We start from the raw sequence: 25,108 nt of genomic DNA, 5'->3' as shown, positions 1-25,108 counted from the left end.
TGGGTCGCATTCCATTCACAATATTACAAATATTCACGTTGGCCGCATCTATTTATTTTTTGCGGACAGGCATGGGACCAAGGTCTTCGGGTGGCGGGTGCTGGGCGCTGGGACTCGGGTGTTGTCTGCTGTTGCCAACTCCGGCAGCGTTTTCAAGTTAACGTCAAGTTAAGCGTTGCGTTATTAACAACAATTATTGACAGGCCAGAGCGGCAGCCAAACATGGGCATGGGCCTGGACTTGCGTCTAGAGCTGAGTCCAAGAGCCGAACAGCGACCAGTTACGAGTAGCTTGGGCAAATTTCACACTTAAGAGGGCAAAGGGTAACTGCTAAAATAACTGCCTGATGCGGCTGCTGCTGCTGCTGCTGCTGCTCCATGCTATTAAAATGCGATTTTGGCTGGCTGGCAGCCCAAAGACCTAAGCCAAGAAGGAAGACGGCTGCCGTGTCTGCTAGCCAGGCTAATTTTCAAGTTACCAGATTGATTTCGCGCGTAAATTTATGCGCACTTTATTGCATATTTGCGAGTACGTTCACCAGGCAAAGAGCCAAAGCACAGCCAGGCAGCCAGGCAGCCAGGCAGCCAGAGGCCTGACTCATTTTCCCAGCGCATTTTCCGGCACGTCGCAGATAAGCGCAAAGACTCGGCCTCAGCCACAGACTCAGACCTAGGGTCGCTTGCAGCCAGAGCCTTGGATTGAGCCTTGCTTTGGCTACGTATTTTATTTGGAGCAGTTGGCTGATGAAATGCCAGCCATTCTCTCTCTCTATATCCCCACTCCCCTCTCTCTCGCGCTCTCTAGCATTTTCACGCGGCTTGCTGGCTGGCCAACACGACTGCATGCGAAAGGTCAATTGATGGTGCTGTCTGATAAGCAGTTGTTACCTGAAAACGTGTGCGCTGCCAACAACAGCAACAACAACAGCAACAACAGCAGCAACAACAACAGTTGCAACTGCAACTCGTTGCAGTGGAAGTGTCGACATTTTCGCATTGGTTTTTCCCAGCTCAGCGCAACGATGACGACGCGCGCCTTCAATTAAGATCATCTACAAATTGGACCTAGTTCAATGTAATTAACTTTTATTTTGAACTCCTGCCTCTAGCACCAAGCACAACAGCAGAACTCAACAGCAACTGAAGCGGTCACAACTGCTGCGAAACCTACTTTTGGGCATAGACTTCCTTGTTCTATCCAGGGAAAATAAGAAATTAAACCCTGCAATAAGTTCTGGATATAATGATAAAATAATCCGGATATATAAGACAGTTTGTCCTGACTGACAGAGCGCGGTTTTGATCAAATCCACTCGAACGCATGGAATATGAATGGAAATCGTTTTAGTTGAACCTTAGGCTCACTTTTAATAATTGACAGCTAATTTGTGCTTACTTTATTAAACTTATTTACGTAATTCCACGAAGAGCTGCGGTTTTGAAAAAAATCCACACAAATGTGTGGAATATAGGTGGAAAACTTTTTAGTTGGGCCTTCGGCTCACTTTTTAAGATAGACAGCTAAAAGTTAAATTTTTCTACTGTATTTAACTTAAGTGACGTAAGTTGCGGTTTTAAACAAAATCCAACCGAATGTGTGGAATATGGGTGGAAAACTATTTAGTTGGGCCTTCGGCTCACTTTCAAGGACAACAAAAAAATCATATTTTGTACACAACTTAACTTATGCAATGTAAAAATGTGAAAATCCACACGAACGCGTGGAATATGGGGGGAAAACGATTGGATGCAACTTCTTAGGCACAATTTTAAAGATTTTTGTGAAGTATATTAAGGACGCTTAAAGATCTTAAGAAAATACACTCTCCTTTCACACACACACACACACACACACAGCCTTAATGAGCATTGGAAAGTGTTTCAGGGCGTGCAGCTTCTGCAGTCGGAAATTTGATATTAAAATGGTTGAAGGGCAACAACTAATCAGGGGGCCAGCTTGGTCGCCCTTGCCTGCTGGCAGCGAGCACCTTATCGAAACGAATGGGTTGGGTAATACACCAATTTACCCTTTTTCTACGCAATTAGGTTCGCGTTTCTTTCGTGGGAAACATGTGGATCTGCATTTCCAACTATTTTAGATATGTTTCATAATTGAGTTTAACGCAAATTGAAAATACGTTTTCATTGGCTTGCACGCTCTTAACTGCTGCCACACACACAGACCAACCCCTTAGTCCACCCCCTCAATCACCCCTCCCGGCCCGTGCGCCCCCCCGGCAAGTGCATTTGTCATTTGAGTTCAAGGAATAAGTTTCTTTGGTGCGACTTTCAAATGACTTTACGGTGCGTCAGCTAGTTGCTGCCTGTTGTTGCATGTTGCAGCTGCTGTTGTCTGTGCGCGCACACACATACACACACACAGTATATAATGGGTGTGTGTGTGCGTGTATAGCTTTCTGATATCATGTGATAGCCGACAGGTTGCACATAGAATTCAGAAATCAAAAAATAGATATATGTATATATAACAATGAGCGCTAACAAGGAAGAAAGAGAGAGGGAGAGAGAGGGAGAGCTGAGTAGTTGTTGTAATATTGATGATGCAGCTGGATTCGATTATATTAACATGTCCGTTGCATTCATTAAAGAAACAACTCATGTGTACATTTTCCAATTAAAAATTGAAATATTTCTAGCAGAACGGACAGCAGCAGAGATTCGTCCTGCCAGCCAGCCTTGGCTCTGGCTGACGTTGATGCCACCATCTCTGCTCTGCTCCAGCGTTTTGGGCTCACGGCAGGACCCTGTGCTTCATGTCCTGCCCCAATACATGGCAACGAGTGTTTCGACTAGTAAATAGCTCAAATACACGAAACAAAAGCATCCATGCTGCGTGTGTGTGTGTGTGTGTGAAGGGGGGTTAGAAAAAAATGAAGCAATCAGTGCATTTGTAAGGCAGGGGGGGGGCGGGGAGGGCTGGCATTGCTATAGTTTGTGAAAGGCAATCATAGGGGTACTACACGTCAATAAATGAAGCGAATGCCGTGCCACCTACCTCCCCCTGCCACTCCCCCTGCCACTCCCACCCGCCTCGCCCACTGCTGCCTCTTCGGCAGCGAGCCTCACGCAACGTTTTTCATATAACATTTTTTAATTTGCTGCTCTCTTTGCGCTTTATGTCGCTCTCTTTCCACACACACACACAGAGACACGCGCTGCGGCTGACTCGTTCGCTCGCTGCGGCTCGCGCTCTCTCACACGCTTGCTGTCTCGCTCGCACGCTCGCTTCCACTTGTAGTTTCTTTTTTCAATAATTTTTACGATTTGTTCGCTTTTCGTGTTGCAATTTGGGCGCCGCGTGTGTGTGTGTGTGTGTGTGTGTGTGTAGCGGGGGGGTACATCCTTTTGCATATACGTATATATGTACGGCACATATGCAGTCAGCCAAGCAGCCACAGTAGGCCCCTCCCTCCCTCCCCCCCTCCCCACACCACCCGTAGCGTGGGGGGCACCTTTTAGCTGGCCCTGTGGACTGCAGCTGAAACTCGATGTATGTGTTTATTGAAGCGTATCCATTGATTGGCAGGACATCTGCACATGGCATTCATTTTGAAAAGTCGGCGTTTGATTTTCCCCGCTCCCCCGGAACGCCCCCTTCTAACAAGCATTAGCATTTGCCATTGATTGGCGGCCAGCTTTTGGCAACGAAAACCCAGAACCCTTGCAACGCCTAGGGGCAAGCCAGCCCCTTTTCGGAACTGGCAAGCGGCAGCCCAAGTCGCATGCACATTTGCCACTCCAACATGTGGCAGCCAGCTGCCCGCCCCCAATTCTCTTGCCGCCAGCGATTGTGCCCTTTTTGTTAGTTTGCGTGCTAATGTGTAAACAATTTGGCTGCAAGTCATTTGCATTTGTTTAAATTAATTAATATTTTTCAGCAGCCGTACTTATGTTTATGTACATTTCCGGTGCCCCTTTTGATTGACAGGCGACCCCCGATCCGGCCCCCCCCCCACACCCCGTCACTCAACCACTTGGCCTAGATGTTAGGCATTAGAACAAGCAAAACATGTTTTTATTCCTTGTAGTCCTTTGGTATAAGGATCCGCCTGTCTGTCGCTCTGTCTCACATTTTGTCTGCTTTTCTATATAATTGCTAAATATATTATTTATTTATTTTATAAGTAGATAATTGGCAACGCATTAGCATTTGATGACAAATTCAATAAAATTAATTAAATATGTAGTCCTTTACTTTCGTCAGCATATTAAATACCCCGCCTCCTCTCTCCCACCAACCCTCCCCTTATGCCACCACTCAGCTTTATGAATCAGAAGCTCGTTTAGTTAAATGTTAATAAGTTGATCTTTCGCTCTCATTTGTCACTCGAAATTCTCTTTACAATTTATATGTGCTTACATATGCACATCAGCAAGAAGAATTCCTTTTTTTCGAGGGTATTTGTCCCACAAATCGACCCATCTGAACAGTTCCATAGCTTATAATCAAGTCAGAAGCCTAAACAAAAGTTTTCAGTGCTTCGTGTTTTGATTCGTTTTAATTCCGCGCCTGAAAGTTGGATTCGGTGTGCTAAACCCATTGAATGGGTTAAAAAGGGTTTGATTGTTTTGTGCGCATGTAACAGAAAGAAGGAGACATCTCCAAACCCATAAAGTATATATGTTCTTGATCAGCATCATGAGCCGAGTCGATCTAGCCATGTCCGTTTGTCTGTCTGTCCGTCTGTCTGTATGTCAAGCTTGTCGATCCCAATGCCCCGACAGCACCAATTTGTTTCCTGTAACCGATAACTTGCCCCTTTTCTAAGCAATCGATAAAAATCATTATCGAAATCCTGTTTATAGAGCAAATTTCTTTGGTTTTAATGGCCAAAGTTACCAAATCTGACATGCAGCTTCTAGAATAGTATATACAAAACGGGTATCTTTCGTTTTGTGAAAAAGAGAAAAGATTTGAACCATTAAAAACTGATATGCTACGATTCAGACTAAAGCGCGGCGATTCTTAATCGAATTCAATCGACTTTGGGTTCGATTTATGCTAAGTATCTAATTGAAAACTCAGGTTTAAGCCGGTTTAGTTCATGCCCTTGCTTATAATAAGCTTTTAATTGCATTTGCAATGGCTGAACAAGCAATAACGAGTCGCCGTGCTGACGTCAAGAATGCTCTTCAGGTGGACACTTTTTGTGCTTGGGTATTTGCTTGAATTGGCAAATTAAAAAATGTGTCCTACAAGCAACATGATCTATTGTGATATGCGCTAACACACACGAAAAGACAAACGCGCGCGTGCACAATCCGAGCATTACGTCCGTATTAATTACCAATGCTCCGCGGATTTCATGAGCATTTGCTGTGCATCTGCAGTGTTTGCAGCATGTACTGTCAGCTCGCCTTATTACAGTGAATGCAATTCAAACGGACAGCCGCACTTGGGCGGACACTTGCTCTCAAACAATTAAGAATCATACCCGCTACCTCTCTATAAGACGAACACTTGCCCCCTTGCCCTTAGCCAACGCTCGCTGTTCGCCCGAGCGAGTTTTCACAGGATTGTGCACCCTAGTCCTGTGACCTTGAGCAGCTGTATCCGTTTCGGTGCAGTGGGAATGGGGGCGAATTGCAGCTTGGCTGCAGTTGTGAAATCTTTCAATTCGTATTACGCATACGCAGTGTGGTCCGCACTTGAGCGTAGCCCATGGCCCGTCCGCGCCCCCTTGCCCAAGGGCCGCCCTCAATGCTTACGTCACACATACACGAGGAATAAAAATGAAGACGAAACGGGCACGTTATGGCATTATTTATGTAAAAGCTGCGACAACAGAACCAAAACCATGCCCCATGTGGCACAGTGCGTGGTGCGTGGCGCGTGGCCCGTCGCCCGTCGCCGTCTTGCGGCTGCGTGCGCCAAGGAGGACACGAAAAATGGCAGACCCAAAAGAAAATGCCAGCTAACGGTAATGTATTAAATTGTTTTGTGTGCGAGGCAAAACAAAGGACACGCCAGGTCCTGTGCGCAACATCAGCAGCAACCCTTAGACAGCACGGAATGCGTTGCGGTAGGTTAGGTCTGTCCCTTGCGTGCCACAGTCCTCCCCACCCCCCCCCCCCCTTACCGCTTCGCCCACGCTCATTTTCTGTGCTTATTTATGCTTTCTTTTTTTGGGGTAGGTCGTCGGCAGGCGCGGAGGCGCGGAGGCGACGACCGAAGTCGCCTAATGGCAACGCAATTTCCGACAAAAAAAATACCAAAAAAAAAAAACCAAAAAACAAATACAACAAAGTAAGGAAAACTGTTTAAAAGTGTGCGCCTACATCGGCAGCCACGACGGACGTGTCACAGCTGACGCCATTTTGTTTTCGAATAGGCGCAGCCCACCCCACCCCCACCCCCCTTCCATTACGTTCCCCCATTTGCAGTCCCTGGTTGCAATTGCAGCATTGTCTGACTGCGCAAATGACATGCATGCAACGTGCTGCGAGCGAGGCACACAAAATGGTCGACCGGCAAATGGCAAAACGGCAGCCCGCACCCCTGCCCCTGCCCCTGCCCATGCCCCTGCCCCGCTGTCGCCCTGCACACTGCTGCCCCGTTCAGAGTATTGCATACCGACCGTATTTCATTCACCATCTTCTCATGCGCCACACTCGGTGGCATCCACACCAGCAGCAGCAGTAGCAGCAGCGGCAGCAGCAGAAGCAGCTGCGGCGCCGGCAGTCGACGCCTACATGTCGGAAATGTTGGCATGTCCTTGTTGTATTTCTGCTCTAATATCCTTTATAGCAAAAGTGCTTGACGTAAATTGACTTGTTTTTACTTTTGACTTTTAAAGCGATGCCTCCGTCCCTCTCCACCCCCTTGCCCTTCCACCCATCTGGCCCAACACCTGTCCTCTCCACCCCGGCCCCAACTCTTTATCCACAAAAGAATTCGCTGTCTGACTGCTGTAGTCGCTGGCTAGAAGAGGGCCAGGTGGTGGGGGCGCGGGGAAGGTGGCTGAGTGTTTGGGTGGAACGTCGCTTTGTTTGTTGTTGTTGTGGTTTCAATTTGGATACAGGATACAGGATACACACACGTGGAGGCCAAAGCCAGCAAAACGGAAGGCCGTTTAATATTTATTTTATGCATTGCTCCAGCACACGAGCACTTTGTTTCGCTGCGACGCCAGCAGAGGGAGGACGGCGATCGGGCGGCGGGGGCCAACTAGCCGTTAGATATGTTTTACAGGTGCGAAACTGTCAGTAATGTTTGGATACGACCCCAGCACCAGCCAACAATGGAGTCAGGCAGCGCCCCACACGCTGCTCGACTGCCAAATGTGGACAGCGCTATCAAATGTTATGCCCTACACCTACATATGCTTTAAGTATTATTCTTTTACATAATACACATAATACACATTTGTAGTTAAGAATATCATTATCGAATAGAAGATTTTCTTGTGATCTTTTGCGAACAATATCCAGGAGATAATATTTATAATTTGTACTTACCCATTGTACTTGCAAGAGAGAAAGAAAAAGAGAGAGAGAGAGAGATAAAGAGAAAGAGAGAGAGAGAGAGAAGAGAGAAGAGAGAGAAGAGAGAGAGAGAGAGAGAGAGAGAGAGAGAGAGAGAGAGAGAGAGAGAGAGAGAGAGAGAGAGAGAGAGAGAGAGAGAGAGAGAGAGAGAGAGAGAGAGAGAGAGAGAGAGAGAGAGAGAGAGAGAGAGAGAGAGAGAGAGAGAGAGAGAGAGAGAGAGAGAGAGAGAGAGAGAGAGAGAGAGAGAGAGAGCGAGAGAGAGGGATAGAAAGAGAGAGATAGAGAGAGAGATAGAGAGAGAGAGATAGAGAGAGAGAGATAGAGAGATAGAGAGCGAGAGACAAAAAGCGAGAGAAAGAGAGAGAGATAGAGAGAGAGATAGAGAGAGAGAGAGAGAGAGAGAGAGAGAGAGAGAGAGAGAGAGAGAGAGAGAGAGAGCGAGAGACAGAAAGCGAGAGAAAGAGAGAGAGATAGAGAGAGAGATAGAGAGAGAGAGAGAGAGAGAGAGATATAGAGAGAGAGAGAGAGTGAGAGAGAGAGAGAGAGAGAGAGAGAGAGAAAGAGAGAGTGCTTTGGAGATAGTTGAACTTTATATAGGGATGAAGTTTATTAGCTCATTAGTTAATTATTTATGGGTAGCTATCGCAAGTAATTAACAGTTGGTCTTACTTGAATTCATGAGAATCGCATAGTAGGGCGATATCAAAAATTCACATTTTTAAAATTTAAATCACAACACGAAGTTAACTAGGTCTGACATTCATAAATGTGAAAAAAGCCTCCGATAGATCTTATATATAGTGCATATTACTTAATTAAGATCTACAGGCAAAACAACATGTACATTATACAATTATAATAATAAATAATAATGCGTAAGTATAATATATAAAATAAGATTTGCTTGAAAAGTGCGCAACACTTGCCCACTAAATGTTCACGAGGAGCTTTGAAAATAAGTTAACATCGGATCGAATGCTAAAGTAAAAAGTTTCAAGATTTTCAAATTTTCAACCCAAAACCCCTTGGCAGGCCTTAGAACACTTTACAGCTTATGCTGTTGGGAACCTTTATCAGGTACATTATCTTCTCAGGCCCATCAACTCGGCTCAATGTGGAGCCTACCAGAATGCACGCAATCCCCTTTCCAGGCTGCGGCACACGTGTCGTATGCGCAATATGTAATTTGGTTGCATTTTATGTGCACACACTTAAGCCACCAATAAGTGCAAGGCCTGGGGGTCACAGGCGGGAGGGTGCGGGCGGATGCGGGGGACTGTACGCAGCCCGAAAAACAGGGCAACGTTAACAAATTGTGAGGGACGGGGCGAAAGGGGGCAGGCAGGCGGGCAGGTGGGCGGGCAGGCAGTGAGTGGGCGTTGTAACAAAAGGCAAGCAGCTAAAAGAGCAGCGACAACAAAGGAAACAAGCACACACACACACACACACACATGGACATGGCCATCGATGGAAGCGCCCACGAGCTGGCGTGAAAAATAAAATGTCAAAAATGTTTACGTTGTCTCCACCATGCCCCGCCCACCCACCGCCAGGCCCTACACCTAGCTTTTCTGCAACTATATATATATATATCTAGATATATATATATATATATATCGCTTTTTTTTTGGCCTTTTCGTTTTGTTTTGTGTGTCTGCTATCTGCAGTATACAAAATTGATGCAATGGACTGGCGGGGGCAGAGGGCAGCGGCGGGTTGCAGCGTGGGCGGCCGGCATTCATTATATGCAACAACATCAAATGTTGTCGACGTGGCAAAAGACGCGACGCAGGACGCAGGACGCAAAACGCGACAGCAATAACACTAAAAACTAGCAACAACAACAACAACAACAACAACGACAACGATGAGAAAATGGCAGCGGGAGAAGTGCAAGGACTTTGCCCAGCCATTGGCGACGACGGCGCACAAAAATCGACAAAATTTTTTGGCAAGCAAACAAAAATATTTTGCACTGAGCAGTCGTAAAGAGACACTGGCAAAAAAGAGTGGAAGACTAAGAAGAAGAAGAAGCAGCACCACTGCAAGACACACACACAAAAAGGAGCCAGGAGGTAACGTGCGAAAAAAAAGGATGCACAGCCAAAAAGATAAAAAAAACACAAACAAACAGAAAAATATTTGCAAAAAGAAAAGCAAACCGAACATAAAACTAAATAAGTTACAAAAAGTGCAAAAAGCTATGGCAAACGCCAGAGATAACCGAGAAATACGAAGAATAGAGTATGAAATGCGTCAGACCGAAACCTTGGATACCCTTCCCCAATGGGTCTAGTATATGTTAAAAAAAAAATAGAATCAAAAGGGAAGCGTAAAGATTCACCATCAAGGTAATCTAAATATATGAATCCCTCAATGAAATAATATTGAGAAATGATCGAAACCTTAAATACCCTTTCAAATGATAAGTCAAATAGGTCTAGTAAATATTAGAAAATAGAATCAAAAGGGAAGCGAATAGCCTAGCCATAAAGTATAGCTAAGAATATGGAACCCTATTTGAAAGGAAATTTAAATTAAACTAAGCCATGATCCAAGCCTTAGATACCCTTCCGAAAGCCACATGGGTCTAGAGATATTCGAAAACATAATCAGGAGAAAAAAATATAATCTAGCTATAAGGTTAATCTTAATATGGATAATATTATATAATAATAATATAATTTGGATGCCAGTTTGAAGGGACAATTGAATAAAAATAAATTGCTTTCCCAAAATTTGCTTTTTATTCCGAATATCATTTTGTGTAATTCTAAAGGCTTCAACGTAATTCGTAGCATGTACAATAATCTAATTGGAATGGCGCAGCCAACTTAACGTGGCCATTTCATCATCCACCCTAATTAGTTGTAATATTGCACAACAGTTGATTTATTTATATCATGACCACCACAATACATATAACTACAAAAACAATGTGTCCATTTCTAAATAATTATATTTTTGCTTTTATCAATAAATCTGTTTATACTTGATTCTAGTAATGTAAATATTTTATCGCAATTTATATAAAGTTGAACAAGCATCGCATTAAATAAATGACTTAATTAGCCTAAGGCTAAGGACAAAACTTCAAAAGATTTAATTTTTCGGAGTAGTTTGAACTGTACTTCAACCAAAGGAAGAGTCATTGGTCAATTTAATACAACAAAAGCTCGGAAAACCTTACAATTCCTTTTATAGGCAGTTGGCATTTTAAAAGTCTGATAGTTTTGTAAGATTTAAGTTGCCAATATTTTACTAGAGATTATATAGGGTATACATTTATTAACTTTACCAAATATCAAGTATGCAGAAAACTCCAAAAATGCATATACATACCTTACAATCTGTTCATTGGGCTTAATCATTAACTTTTCTTCAATGCATTGTGCATTTCTTCGTGTCCAAATCTTTTGACAAATGTAAGGTTCAGAACACCTCGAACAGAAATCGAATGTCACCAAGAATTGGAATTGGTTGGGATTTGCTTGTATAAAATTTCTGTGTCACACTCGCAAATATTTATTTAAAAGGAACATAAAAATAGTAAAATTCCATTTAAAAATACAAAAATGTAATTGCAGTGAATGCGTGCGATATTTAAATAAATAGATATTTGGTCCACCCTAATGCTTGAGCCCATTATTGAGTGGGCATAAATGCGGGCAGATACCGTTTTATTCTGATTAGAATTACATGCATTGAAATAACAACAGCAATTCCAAAGGCACCTTTTCATTAAATTCAAACACACGCACACACACACACACATACTAACTGTGTGTGCGTATGTGTGTGTGTATGTTTGTCCTGAACAACTTCAATGACTATCCCAACTATGCCCTTTGTTTAACTAAGGGCACAACTACGAGCACAAATAATACAACAACGGCAACAACAACATCGATGGAAGCAGCAACGTTGACGCCTCAGCAGCGTCGGCGGCAGCAGAGGCAGAAAAATGGCAGTTATCGGCGCCAATGCATGTGCCACGTGACCGGGTAGCCGGGTAGCCGCATAGCCAGAGGGGTAGGGCGTAAATCGGTTGGCAGGGTTGCTAACGTCGGGAGGGGGGCCCGGCAACGAGGGAAAGCAACGAAAACGAACGAACGAGCTTGAAGAAGGCAAAACGAAAACAGACGCCGACGTTGATGGCTTTGCCGTAGCCGTAGCCGATGCCAATGCCGATGCCGATGCCAATGCCGATGCCGATGCCGGCATCGCTGCCCAGGGCCACCCTCAGTGCAGTCGCCGTCGCCCGAGTTTCGCAGTCGTTGTTGCAGTAAAAGCAACAAAAACAAACGACTGCATGGCCTGCTGTCGCTTGTTGTTGTTGTTGTTGTTGTTGTTCTTGTTGTTGCTGCGTTTGCTGAAGGGGGCGATTTTTGCTGCTTCTGCTGCTGCTGCTACTGCTGTTGCTTTGCTGCAGCGTCGCCGTTGCCGTTGCCCGTTGCCCGTTGCCCGTTGCCGTCGCTCGCTGTTTGTTTCGTTTCTGCGTTTCAGTTTTTTGCTGCCTCCGTTGCCTCCGCTTGTTCTACACTTCTCTATGCATGTCGCTCTCCCTGTGTGAGTGTGTGTATATTTTTTTTTGCTGTCTTGTATTTTGCAGCTGACTGCCAATTGTTTGGGCCAATCACAACGATGTGCAGCGTCGCATGTGGGTGTGGCCTAAAATGCAACCCCCGCCCCGTTGCGGCCGCCCTCGCCAACAGCCCGATATCACACCAGCTGCGGCTGCAGGTGGACTGCGCTGCTGTTGCTGCTGTTGCTGTTGCTGCTGCTGCTGCTGCCGCAGCCGATGTTGCTGCTGCTGCGTGTCCAAAAATTTTTGCCGCCTGACCCTAAGCCCAATGCACAGCCGACGTCGACGGCGCGGTTGGCGTCAAAGCGTAATCGATGCTAGCTCACAGTACTAAGCTATGCCCCCGCCCCACCTCGCACACACCCACCCGACAGTTGTTTGTCGTAATGCGTACAGTTGAAAGTTGTTCTCTCTCTCTCTCCCTCTCTCTCTCGTTCGCTTTATGTGTGCCTTTGTGTGTGTGTGTGTTGTATATTATTTCGCATCTTTTTTTTTTTGGTTCGTAAAATATTTTTGTACGGCTTTTTCATTGTTATTTATTGTACATTAGGAGCTGCACTTTGTGCGTCTTGAATGTAAACAAATTGTTGTTGATGTTCGCCTCCTGCTGCTTCTTTCCTCCTCACCTTTCAGCTCTGGCCACTCTGTTCTTTCGGCAGAAAACAAATTACTTAGTTGCCACACTTGTCTAATTGTCGCGCACAATATTAAATAATAAACATAAACACAGTCTGGCAACGCCGCTGCGACGCTGCCCTCTCTTGCCTATCAAATGCCGTCTCTTTCGTACCGTTACAAATGCACGCTTTACGGACAGACATAACCTCAACTTGACACAACTTTTGCTTAAAGTTATTTTCGCTTCTTGAACTTTTTGGGTTAAAATTTGTTCGCGACTTCGCTGCAAAAGTTTTCACTTTCTTTGGACCAAACAGCAGCAACAACAACAACAACAACAGTACACAATAAATACTTGACGCCATTTTGTGTGAGTGTGAGTGCGTGTGTGTCTGTGTGTGTGTGTGTGTGTGTGTGTGTGTGTGTGTTTGTTCTTGGCTTGCAAGTTGAAAGTCAAAGAAAAGTGCAAGCAACAACAAGAAAATGAATGCTAACACAGGAAAATCGTCTGCGGCAAAACATTTAAATCTCAACTTTGTTCAATTCGCAGTTCTTGGAAATAAAGCTTGGAACTGTGATTAAGATTCAGTTAGGAAGCCGAGAGATACATATGTGTGTCAATAAATTGTTTGAGCTCCTAATTACCCAAAATTGTGTGCGCCATAAATTTGATGATGAAAACTAAACAGTTTTTAGTTACATGGAATAACATTTGAAAATTTATGAAATTCAATAGTTTAAGAAATACGTGCAATGGGATCAAATATATTTGAACGTTTGAAGACATACTCCTTACTCGAGTAAACTTTATAATAATAATGATAAAACAAAAAACCCGTCTCAAGAATTAGCTTTCTTTTTTTCAAGTAAGACTTTTTAAGTATGAAAAGACTTGAATCCATTCTTTTCTAATGTTTTTTCAGCATAATTGAGCTTTTTTAAAGATCTAAGTAGCCTTCATTTAGGCCGATCAAGGCCCATTTTGAGCTTGTTCTAAGTCAAATGGACAAATATAGTCTAGACTAAAACTTGAACTATATCTGTTCTTAAAACAATGTCAATTTGAGTTAAAAACAAGTTTATATTACTTACTTACTTAGTTACTTTCTTTTTTAGTACAAATGTGATTTTAGTCTCCTTTTTTACTTAATTCTAGAATTTGTATTCTCATTCAAAAAACATTTGGAGCTGATTTGATGTGAAGTGCGAATTGCTTAGTTCAAAATATGAACTTCTAAGTCCGAACGTCTTCAAACTAATTGTAAGCGTTCTGTCTGTTCGATTTTGCGAATTCTTTTCACCTGCGTGGAAAATGCATGGTTTAACAATCGCAAGCAATCAAAATAAAAGGGTTTAAGTCGATCTTAGTCAAATAGTACCGACTAGCGAAAAATACACAAGACTATATTAAGTAGTTGCTGCTAAAAAAAAAGCATTGCTCGGAAACATATACATATAGATTCCTTTATATATATATATATACATATATATATTACTTATTTAATATTTTCAAGCATTTCAACTAAATGTGTTTTTTAATGTTTATTTAAATGAGTTTAAATATTAGAAAAAAAATACTATAAATCTATTTTGCAGGCTATATTATATAAAAAAAAAAACAATTCTGATAACTCATATTTTGATCAAATAAAAAATACTCAAAAAAATGAAGCTGAAAATTGAACGTGTTTCAAGTTGTGCGAAAGTTTGCGCTTATTTTTGGAAAACTTAAGCATAGACAGCCAAACAAAACAGACGTTACAGAAGCTGCAGACAATAAACGCAGAAGAGAGAGAGAGAGAGCGAGAGAGGGAGAGAGGGAGAGAGAGAAAGAGAGTGAGAGCGACATACATTTGTTGCATACATTTGTGAGCAACAAGAAGTCAAATTTTATTTGCTGCTATTTTGCGCACAATTTAATGCTATTTTTATGCATTTAATGTCGCACACACACACACACGCACACACAGTTGAGGCTGTGTGTGTGTGAGTGTGTGTGTGTTTGCAAGACAGCGTAAGTTTCTGTGGGTTGACAGTGAAAGTGCGCACACAATGGCTGCGGATGCAGATATATGTACATGCATAAGTCAAATCGAATACATACATACGCACACACATATATACATATTTATATAGATATATTTGTATATATGTATGTATGTGCATATGCACATCTATGATAGAGATATAAGTAGCTGCAGCAGATAGTCGCATCCCAATGTTGTAGACTTCATCATGCCACATTTATCGTGCAAAGTTTTCAATTTCACTTTCGGCATAAATATATGTATGTATGAATGTATGTATGTAGGTTCTGCCTGCCACTTGCCGCTAGCTGCTGGGGCATTATGACCCACTTAAGTGGCTTTATTATGGGGCTACAAACTTTTAGCCACTAAAGCAATATACTACATATGCACATCTGCCACATACATATATACATGTATCTCCCTCTTTGAGTGTGTGGCAGTTGCATATACACAAAGTTTTTAACTTGATTTAATGAGTTTTAATTGGCGCCGCTCTGGCCAAGTTTTTCAAGGGTGGCTAATTAACTTTGCCGTTGCTGCATCGAACTCTAGCTGCATGGCATGCTGCCTGTCAAACTGTGCCACAGTTTTGGGGCATGCAGCATAACCGATATGCATATGCATATATAAAGATATACATGTATACTAGCTTGTAATCTCTGGCTTATGCAAGTCAAAGTTTGTTCTTCAATACGTTAAGCTATCTATTTCCACTTATTTTCCACCCGCGGAATAATTCTCTTCAACACTTATTCAATAATCATTTACTGAGAGCCTTGCAAATAGGTGAAAAGCTGATCGCACAAGACTTTTACTAGAAACTTGAACCATGAGTCCATGCAGGCTTTAGCCTACTTTTTCACCGCAGGCGGGTGAATTCGCCGAAAAGCGTGAAATGAATTTTTACAAAGACCGTTAAAAATTAGTTTCAAGCGCATCGAATTCTAATCAAAAGCAGTTGTACAACTGTATTCCACCAATTTTCCACACTTGGGGGTGAAACTAACCAAAACCACGAGAAAACACAGTATGAAATTAAGTTTCCTAGTCTGGACAGTACGCTAATAAACAGTCAGTCAGTCAGTCAGTCAGTCAGAGAGTCAGTCAATCAGTCAGGACAAATACTTGCACATATATCTAAATTTATATTTTTATTGTTTTATATACAAATATTCATAATAAAACTGTCAATCACATTCGTAAAATGCACACAGAATATCTTTAAATTCGCCGACTGTCAGCTGCCCGTTGGGGGCGTGGTCGCAACAACACTGTCAAAGTGTTAAGCCAAAAAGTTTCAGCTTCAAAAGTAACTGGCAAAAGTTCACACAAGTTTTTGTATTTCACAGCTGCTGTTGTTGTTGTTGTTGTTCGTTGTTGTTGTTGTTGTTGTTGTTCGTTGCAAAGTAACTGAAAAATTGTTTGTCGATTTGCATGAAGGTAAACAAGATATTGTCGCTATACGGTCACATATCTCACATATCTTATATAAGAGTACATAAATAATAAATGACAAATAATAAATATAGCATATTATTATTAAAAATAAATGTTAAATTAATGCATTTAGTACATTTTTTATTATATAATAAAAATTTATATGTGTTTTTTTTTAATTATGAAATTTTGTTGTTAGAAAATTTAATCATTTAAAATTTTTATTATTTTTTGTGTATATATTATATATTTTAATATATTTTATATTTTTATTTTGTTCTATACTCAGCGAAAACAAAAGTTGAATGGATTAAAACTTTATTTGATTTCTGGCAGCAAAATTTATATACACTAGAACCTAAGACGTTTTTTGTGTAGTTCAATTATTTTTATAATCATTTAATTAATATATATTTATTTATTTTTTAAATTAATTTTTTTAACTTGCTTTTTATTTTATTTTTATGTTATATTTTTTAAATTATAATTATAGTTTTTATATTGTCTTTTATTTCTTTTTTTAATAAATCATCAAAAATTCTTAAGTTTTTTTTTTTATAGTATGTAATAGAAAAGTATTTTTGCTGTTGTTTTGAATTAAAAAATAAAAATGAAAATTAAATAAAAATGTGATAGAAATGGAAATAGAAATAAATAAATAACAATCGAAATAAAATAAAATAAAAATTGAAATAAAAGAAATAAAAACGAGTAAGAGGTTCTAGTCGGGAGAAATACTTGATATATATATACTATTCTAGAAGCTACATGTCATGTTTGGTGACTCTAGCTCTTATTATTAACCGAAATTGCGCACAAAACGGAATTTCGATATCGATTTTTATCGATTACTCGGAAACGGGTCAAGTTACCGAATATCGGAAACAAACTCGATCTGCGCGGGCACTAGAAGGACCTACAGCTAAAATTTCAAGAGATCCTTGCTTACATTCATACGGACAGGCGGACGGACGGACGGACGGACGGACGGACAGACAGACGGACATGGCTAAATCGACTCGGCTATTGATGCTGATCAAGAATAGATATACTTTCAATGGGTTCAGGATATAATAAGATAAACATAAAATAAAATTTTAATTGAAATTGAATCGAATACTAAATAAATATTAAATGGAAATATGCAAAATTTGCATACACTTGAACTGACAGTCCTCTGTCTTCTCCCAATTGTAGAGCATAAAGCGTTCGTATATGCACAACTGCCAGTTGCAGCTAAGTTCAGCGCTGACTTGTTGTTGTTGTTGTTGTTGTTGCTGTTGTTGTTGTTGTTGTTGCATGCAAATTGATTTCAGTTGACGACACATGACAGGCAGTTAGCTACCTAGCCTCAATATTTGTTTAACGTCAAGTGAAAGTCTTTGTTTTTCTTTCCCTTTAAGCATATAATAACATATATTGTTTTCTTTTCTTTTCTTTTCTTTTTGTTTTTTTGCTTTGTGTTTTTTGTTGATTTTTCTATCGTTTGTTTGGCTGTCGAGCATGTGTGCGGCAGCCGCCCCTCGCGCGCCCCATCGTTCAGCTTGTGGCAGTTGCGCGCACGTCAGTGCATCTGTCAGCAACATGTTGCTTGCAGCAAAGTTGACGCTAATTAGCAACAGCAACTTGTGTGTCTGCAGGGGCAATTTTTATTAATGGGGCGGCAATGAGCAGCAGCAGCAACAACAACAACTGCAACTGCAACTGCAACTGGCAGCGGCAGGCGGCAAAGCGCACAAAGGCCGCTTGGCAACATGTTGCCACTGGCATTGGCTTGTTGCGGCAGCTTGTTGCAAGGCCTCTTCTTTTTGGCTTTGTCATCTTCATCTGGCGGCGACGGCGGCGGCATGTGAACAATGTGTCATGTTGTTGTTGTTGTTGCTGCTGTTGCTGCTGTTCGCGCAATCAATTTGTTGTTGGTGTTCAATTAATTGTACTCAAAGTTGCAAAGCTGTTGCCGCTGCTGCTGCTGTCGCCGAAGTTGCAGCTACTGTTTGCCTGGCTGCCTGCCTCATCGACTGGCTGCTGCGGCTGGCGCCAATCGCTCGCATCGTTCCATCCTTCATCCTCCATCCTCCGTACTCTGTCCATCCTCCATCGTCCATCGGCGGCGGCGGCGGCGGCACTGCGGATCGCTTACAAAGCTGCAGCTTCAATTCCAGCTGCAGCTCTAAGTTCAAAAGATTACAATCAACAGAAATACAATATATAAAAATACATTTTTCCTATTTGCCTGCTGGCTGTTGTTGCTGTTGTTGCTGTTGTTGTTGTTCTTGTTGCTCCTAGTTGATATGTTGTTGCTGTTGCTGCTGTTGCTGCTGATTGTTGTTGTTGTGCCACTCGACGGGTGGTCCAGCAACTCCTTGTTGCTGTTGCTGCTGCAGTTATCATTGTCCCTGCAGTTGATTTAGTCCCAGCTGATCGGCAGCGAATGAAGCCAGTCAATAAAATAATTAACTATTTTTTAAAATATATTCATTCTAGTCCATAAAACAAAAATATATTTGCTTTCCAGTTTAAGATGAGGCTTCAACTTTTTAATCGCCTTATAAAGGGGTTAGGATTAGGCAGATTTCCTGTGACTGGAGCTGCCTGAAGATCGCAAAAGTTGTTCACCCTAACCAATGAAGGGTAGCTATCCCTAAATGTATTTGCATATATATTCCTGATCAAGTCGACGAGCTGAACCGAGCAGAGCAATAGCCGCAATTGCGGCGAATAAGCAGCTCCAGCTCAATGCGGTTTTATAGTCCAAAGACAATATGAACCAATATAAAGACTTGAAATTTGTGAAATATATTTTTTCATGTTTTCTGGTTAACTACACCCATTTTCGTAAAATTGATAAATATCGATCGAAAATAATGCCAGCTAGTTATGTCAAAAAGATTAAAAGATTGAGATTATTTCACTTTTTGAATACCTCTCATAGGCCATTTTTAAATGAATAGCCATGCACACACTTTTGATTAGCCCACAAAAGCACCGAAAATTTCGATAGAAATCGAACAATAAATGCCAAAGTTAATCGGGAACACATTTGCCAGAAAAGAGTGCTAAAAGACGAAGAAGAAGTAGCGCTGGGGCGTAAGTGCGCTACATGTGTGTATTTGCGTATGTATCCATCTGTTAGAGATATGTATATTGAAAATAATCAGTCAATCGAATTGCTTGTAGCTAATGATCCTGGCTCGTACTGGCTGCGCTCATTATTGCCATATTTATAGCTGTGCGCGTTCGGGGAATAAAAACCTCAACAAGATGCTTTTTAATTAGCAGCAACGAGCGACAAGCAACATTCAAGCAGACGCCGCGGCGAATAACAAAGGCTTTTGGCCAAAGGATGGATGAAGGATAAAATAGCAACACCAAAAATTAACAGCGACTGGGCAGCGGCAGGGCAAGGAGCGCGCAGGACATATTAGTAAACAGTCCTAAGACAATCTGGCGCCAAAAAAATGCTGCTCCAGGAAAATGAAGCGACACGAATTGACAACAAGGACAAGACGGAGAGTAGCGCAGGCGATAAACATTTTTTCTTCTTCAAAAGTCTGCTGGTGCTGGTGCTGCTGCTGCTTTGCCTTTCGCATTTGCATTTACCCAAAGACAACTTCATTTGGATGCCCTCGAAATTGCATGCCAGACTGGGTATATTCGCTATGTGAATACCTTATGCTTTTTATGCGGCACATAACTGGACAAATAGCCACAGTTAGCTATCATATCATCTTATAATATGATAATAAACACACGACATCTATTCTACAACTTTTGCTTAACTCGATTTAAATAATTAACACTAAGTCTTTACATTTTGCATTTTCTTATTTGAATATTAAAATACAATAAATAACAGATAATATTATAACAAAATATAGTTCATTAACGTATTACAGGTCATCTTATAGTCGTACCCTCCCGCCTAATATTTGAAATCTGTTGTTGTTTTTGTAACTGTTTTGGTTTGACGTTCACTGTCTGTGGGTTTTACCACAGTGGGTGGCGCTGAGCGAGAGCACAGTGGGGCAACAGCATAGTTGATAAATAGTTCCCGAATAACAGCCGATAATACAGATATAATAATGGGAGAGGTACGAAAATATATCATGCTAGTAAATAGCAAGTAAGGCTTGAAGTCAAATAAATCTAAATCTTTAACATCTCTAATTATGAATTTTTATTATGATAAAACAAAAAGACAACCGCATTTAAATGGTGGCTTAAATTGTTGGCTGTTTTATTTAATTGATTTATAGCTGTGTGTGTATAGAATAAAAGATACTTGTACTGTTCTAAAAGCTTTTTTTTTTTTTCCTTATTATTTTGGTTTATTTTGCGCTGGAATCGATCAGTGCCTTCTGATCTCTACCAAGCGGAGTTAAGGGTATAGTGTATAGTTATTATTTAATAACTTAAATGTTTCTAAAAGCTACATGTCAAGTCTAGTTAATCTAGCACACCAAATCTAAGAGATTTGCTCAAAAAACGGGATTTCGATATCGATTTTTATCGATTTTATCGATATTTCAGCTCTCTTTATCTCTTACAGGTTCTGCGATCGGCGCGTTCATACATACGGATCAACAGACAGAAAATAATTAAAATTCTTTAATAAAATGTATTGTTATAAATTTAAATAAATATTTTTTTAAATATATGAATACGTAGCAAACTTTTATAGCCGCTAATAATTTAGTTGAAAATCGACAAAAAATAATAACTTACTCCGTATGAGCACAGTTTTTCAACGAAAGTTGGTCACACTGTGCAACAGTTGGCTCAATGGGTGGGCGGTGAAGTGCCAGGGCGCAGGGGTGCAGGGGCGCAGGGGTGCTCGTTTTCAGGCAAAAGTGTTAATGGCGGCTAATAAGGCGGCAATGGCAACCGCCGTCAGAGCGAGTGGGAGAAAAAGGACGACAAAAGGAACATCGAAGAACAGCGACGACAACGTCGTGGAATGACATTAACAAGCGTGATAAAAAGAGAAAAGCGAGTGCAGAAAAAAGCAGCAAAAAAAAATTAAGTAGATAGAAGAAAAAAATTGGACAGAAAAGGTGCCAACAAAATGAAAACAAAACAAAACGAAGAGTTGCAAGTCACAAAGTTCACGAAGAAAGCCAGCGAAAGTTGCTTAAAGCTTACAAAAAGCGTCAAGAGCTCAATGCCGACAACGGCGACAATTTATGGCTCTAATAATTTTTAAAGACGTCTGCGTCTTTTGCGTCTCCCACCTCTATCACGTCTCTCACGTTCGACGCTTGACGTCGCGACGGGACGCGTCGCGTCACGTCACGTCACGTGACGTCAGTCCCGTCCCGTCCTGTCCCGTTCCGTTCCGTTCCGTTCCGTTCCCACCCGTTCTGTCATATCAATTTTTGAAAGATGCCAGGGATGGGCAAACGATACGAAATGAGTAAGCAACAAGCCTAGACAGTCATGAGCACAGCCCCGCACCCCCCGCACCCCCCGCATCGACAAAGCACAGGCTAGGAAATTTAGCATATGACAAGGCGATTTGTCGGAGTCGCAGAACTCAGGAAGTATTTTGTCTATGATAAAGAAATTTGGTATTTAGATGCCATATACGTATGTATATAGCAAAGCTATTTGAGCTGTGAAACAGAAATAAATGTTGTTCCAGTGTAAAAACAAATAAATAAACAAATGAATAAATAAGCAAAATAAATATATAATAAATTCAACAGTTGTGTGGGAATAAAAAAGCATTTTTAATACGAAGAATACACTTTGAGGTAACTGAAATATTATTGCATACATCTATGCATATACTTTACATAGGTAGTCCAGTCAATTTGAAAATATACTTAAAGTTATTTATTTATTATATTTAAAGTTCTATATATAGAATACAAAATTAACAGTTCAGATTTTGAAAATATATGGTTAAGGCTTAAGTTCGTCCGTTCCTTATGCGACTGGTTCGGTTCATGGCTCGGCTTATGCTTCGGTTCATGGTTCGGTTCATGGTTAGGTTCATGGTTCGGTTCTTGGTACGGTTAGTGGGGTGGTAAATGGTTCAGTTCATGATTCGGTTTATGAATCGGTTTATGATTCATGGGACGGTTAATAGTACGTTTAATGGTTCGGTTCATGGTTCGGTAAATGGTGCGTTTAATGGTTTGGTTCATGGTTTGGCTATTGGTTCGGAAAACAGTTCGGTTTAAGGTAAATAAACACTTGGAATTGCGAACTTGAACCCGTTCGATTTTAATTTTCCTACAAAATTTAGAAAAAAGTCATAAATAAATAAGAAATACATAAAAAGCAACAATTAATTGCAATAGACGCATATTCTTAAGGCTCCGCTAAAAAGTGGCAAAAAAAAAAAAAAAAAAAAGAAGGCAAATAAAATCTTGCAAGCCCTGGCATCACCGTAAATTTCCGAGCCAGTATCTGGGAGTGGGTGGATTCCGTGAATGGGTGGATTCTGGGAGTGGGTGAATTCCGTGAATGGGTGGATTCTGGGAGTGGGTGAATTTCTGGGCAAGTCTCCCAGACAGACATCAAGTTAAGCGTGGCGCTAATTTAACGGCAGAATGCGCCGTCGCCTGCGGATGCACAAGAGACAAAACATTTGGCAATTGCCAGCATTGCAATTGCAGCAGCAGCCGCCCCCACCCTACACCCTACACCCCATGCCCCTCAGTCCGTGTTTGCGCAGTGTTTTTGAGTGCTTGACATGCAGCGATTAAGAAGATAAATGATTATTTTGAGCAATGCTTAAATGATAAGACGCCGCGGCGCGGCGCGCCAAGCCAGAAGGGGATAAGAAGAGCATCTTACATTTCTAATTAGACGGAAAATGCGAGGCGTTCGTTTCGTTTCGTTTCGTTTTTGGTTGGCATTTATTGATTTTCCTTGAGGGGAGGCGGGTAGGCGGGTAGGCGTGTCGATGGGTAGGCGTTGGGTAATTGCGTCTTCTTTGGGTGCTTTGAACTCGCGCCAGAGTTCAGACAGTGACCCGAGCTGAACACAGAAACCGGCTGCGTTTTTCATTGTCAAGGCTGAGCGGGAGAGCCTACAAATGAGTGACGCCCCCTCACGCACAGTGCGTGTGTATCTGTTGGATACATTTCGAGAATTGTGCGTCGAGCATTGAACTTGGCCAAGTTGATTCAACTTTTGGTCAATGGTCGAACTGTCGAACGCAGTGCGCACTGCGTGTATCCCGCAGATACATTGAACCTTGCGCCTAGTTGCGGAGCGCTGAGCGCGGAGCGAAGCTAACGGTGCTTTCTTTATAAATTTTTAATTAATTTTTATGCTACCTGCAAATTCGCAAGCTGACAAAAAAAAAAACCTTGTTAAAATAGTTTTCGCGAGGCAAATCTAAAGGCAGCAACAAGTATGATAGATAGACGTGTGTCTATAGCCAGATAGATACACAGATAGATACGCGCAGATACTTGCAGATGAATGGCGCACACATAAAAACAGAGCAACAATTACAACAACAACAACAACAAGAACAACAACAACAACTCGACTAACTTGGCCAGTCCAATGAACCAAAAAAGGTCAAAAGCTTGCAAAAAATGAAGAAAAAAATTAGCTGGCCTTTGTTTAAGTCTTGTTTATTATTATTATTATTTTTATTAATATTATAATTCGCTTGGCTTGCTTTCTTTTTTGATGTACTGCATTCGATTTAATACTGTTTCGGGCCGGAGGAGTTAAGATATTGTTTATGTGCCGACAGACGGTCAAATCGATTATCATACAACATTTTTATCTGCCTTAAAAGTTATTTGCGAGCATGTTCAACAAAATGAATGCGAATTAGCTGCCCGAAAGACCGAAACCTACGAGTTTCCCCAAAGGATTGTGAAAGTTTATAAATTTATACATAACAGGGTGCATCAAACGATATTCAAATGTGGATTACCCTACTTGGTTAATTGCCTTAGATAAGTCCCCAAAATTAAATCTTGATATTTAGTAGCTAGTGATTATCTTCGAATAAGTGCGCAATCGGTATGAATACAAATTGTTTCTGTAATAAAAATTGAATAAATTAAAAAAAAAAGCCTCAAGTTTTCACCATGCACAAATAAATAACAAAAAAAAAGCTAGCAAATGAATGTTATCTATTTATAAAGACTTTAAGAAAAAAGTGCCGCACGTTTCTATAGTAGAAAAATTAGAAATAAAATTATTTACAATTTCGCAAAAAGGCTCAAATATAGTTTATATATAATATACAACTAATATATATATATAAATATATATATATTAAGCATTGTTGCAGTAAAATCAAGTTTATTTATACATTATTTATGCCAATTATGAAAACAATTACATATTTTACTTTATATATTTCTTACTTCAATTAAATATTCCAATGTGAAGAGCCTTTGGAATAGATACAATTTATTAATGGCAACATAAATTGCAAGTTGCAATAAGTTTAATTAACTGTCACTGAAATTGATTGAAACGTTCTTTATTTGATGCTCATATACGTTTTATGCGCATAACTCGCCACAGAGCAGTCGTGGCCGAGCGGTTAAGGCGTCTGACTAGAAATCAGATTCCCTCTGGGAGCGTAGGTTCGAATCCTACCGACTGCGCATGGTCTAAATTCACTTTTTTTTTTTTGAAATTCATTTTTCTGATTTTTTCATATTTAGACAAGCTTAAAATTATATTCAAATTGGTTAAGAACTTGGTAATATTGATTTAACGTTATATAAGCCACAAAATTAGCTGCAGCAGTAAAAATTGCTCAAGAAACTATGTTTTTCGACTAAACTGTTGGATTTATTTTATAGATACATACTTTTACTTTTAGGTATTTAAAAATAATTTAAGGAATTTCGTTTTATACCCTTGTAGTTGGTATTATAATTTTGTAATGAGTTACGAATAGGAGGAGACGTCTCCGACCCCATAAAGTATATACATATATTCAG

The 25,108-nt window shown here is 40.9% G+C and overlaps 1 non-coding gene across 1 annotated transcript; it reads left to right on the top strand.

Moving 5' to 3' along the window:
- Positions 1–24,684: 24,684 nt before the first annotated feature.
- Positions 24,685–24,766, top strand: TRNAS-AGA (transfer RNA serine (anticodon AGA)). The gene has a single exon. It is a non-coding gene; the product is annotated as a tRNA-Ser (tRNA).
- The last annotated feature ends 342 nt before the right edge of the window (positions 24,767–25,108 follow it).

The sequence above is a fragment of the Drosophila montana genome, unplaced genomic scaffold (genome assembly GCF_035044405.1).
Source record: "Drosophila montana isolate Dmon_TW-CO22-7 unplaced genomic scaffold, ASM3504440v1 contig_2954_1, whole genome shotgun sequence".
Taxonomy (NCBI): Eukaryota; Metazoa; Arthropoda; class Insecta; order Diptera; family Drosophilidae; genus Drosophila; species Drosophila montana.
Note: the sequence above shows the minus strand (reverse complement) of the source record. Positions and strands in the feature narration are given on the sequence as shown.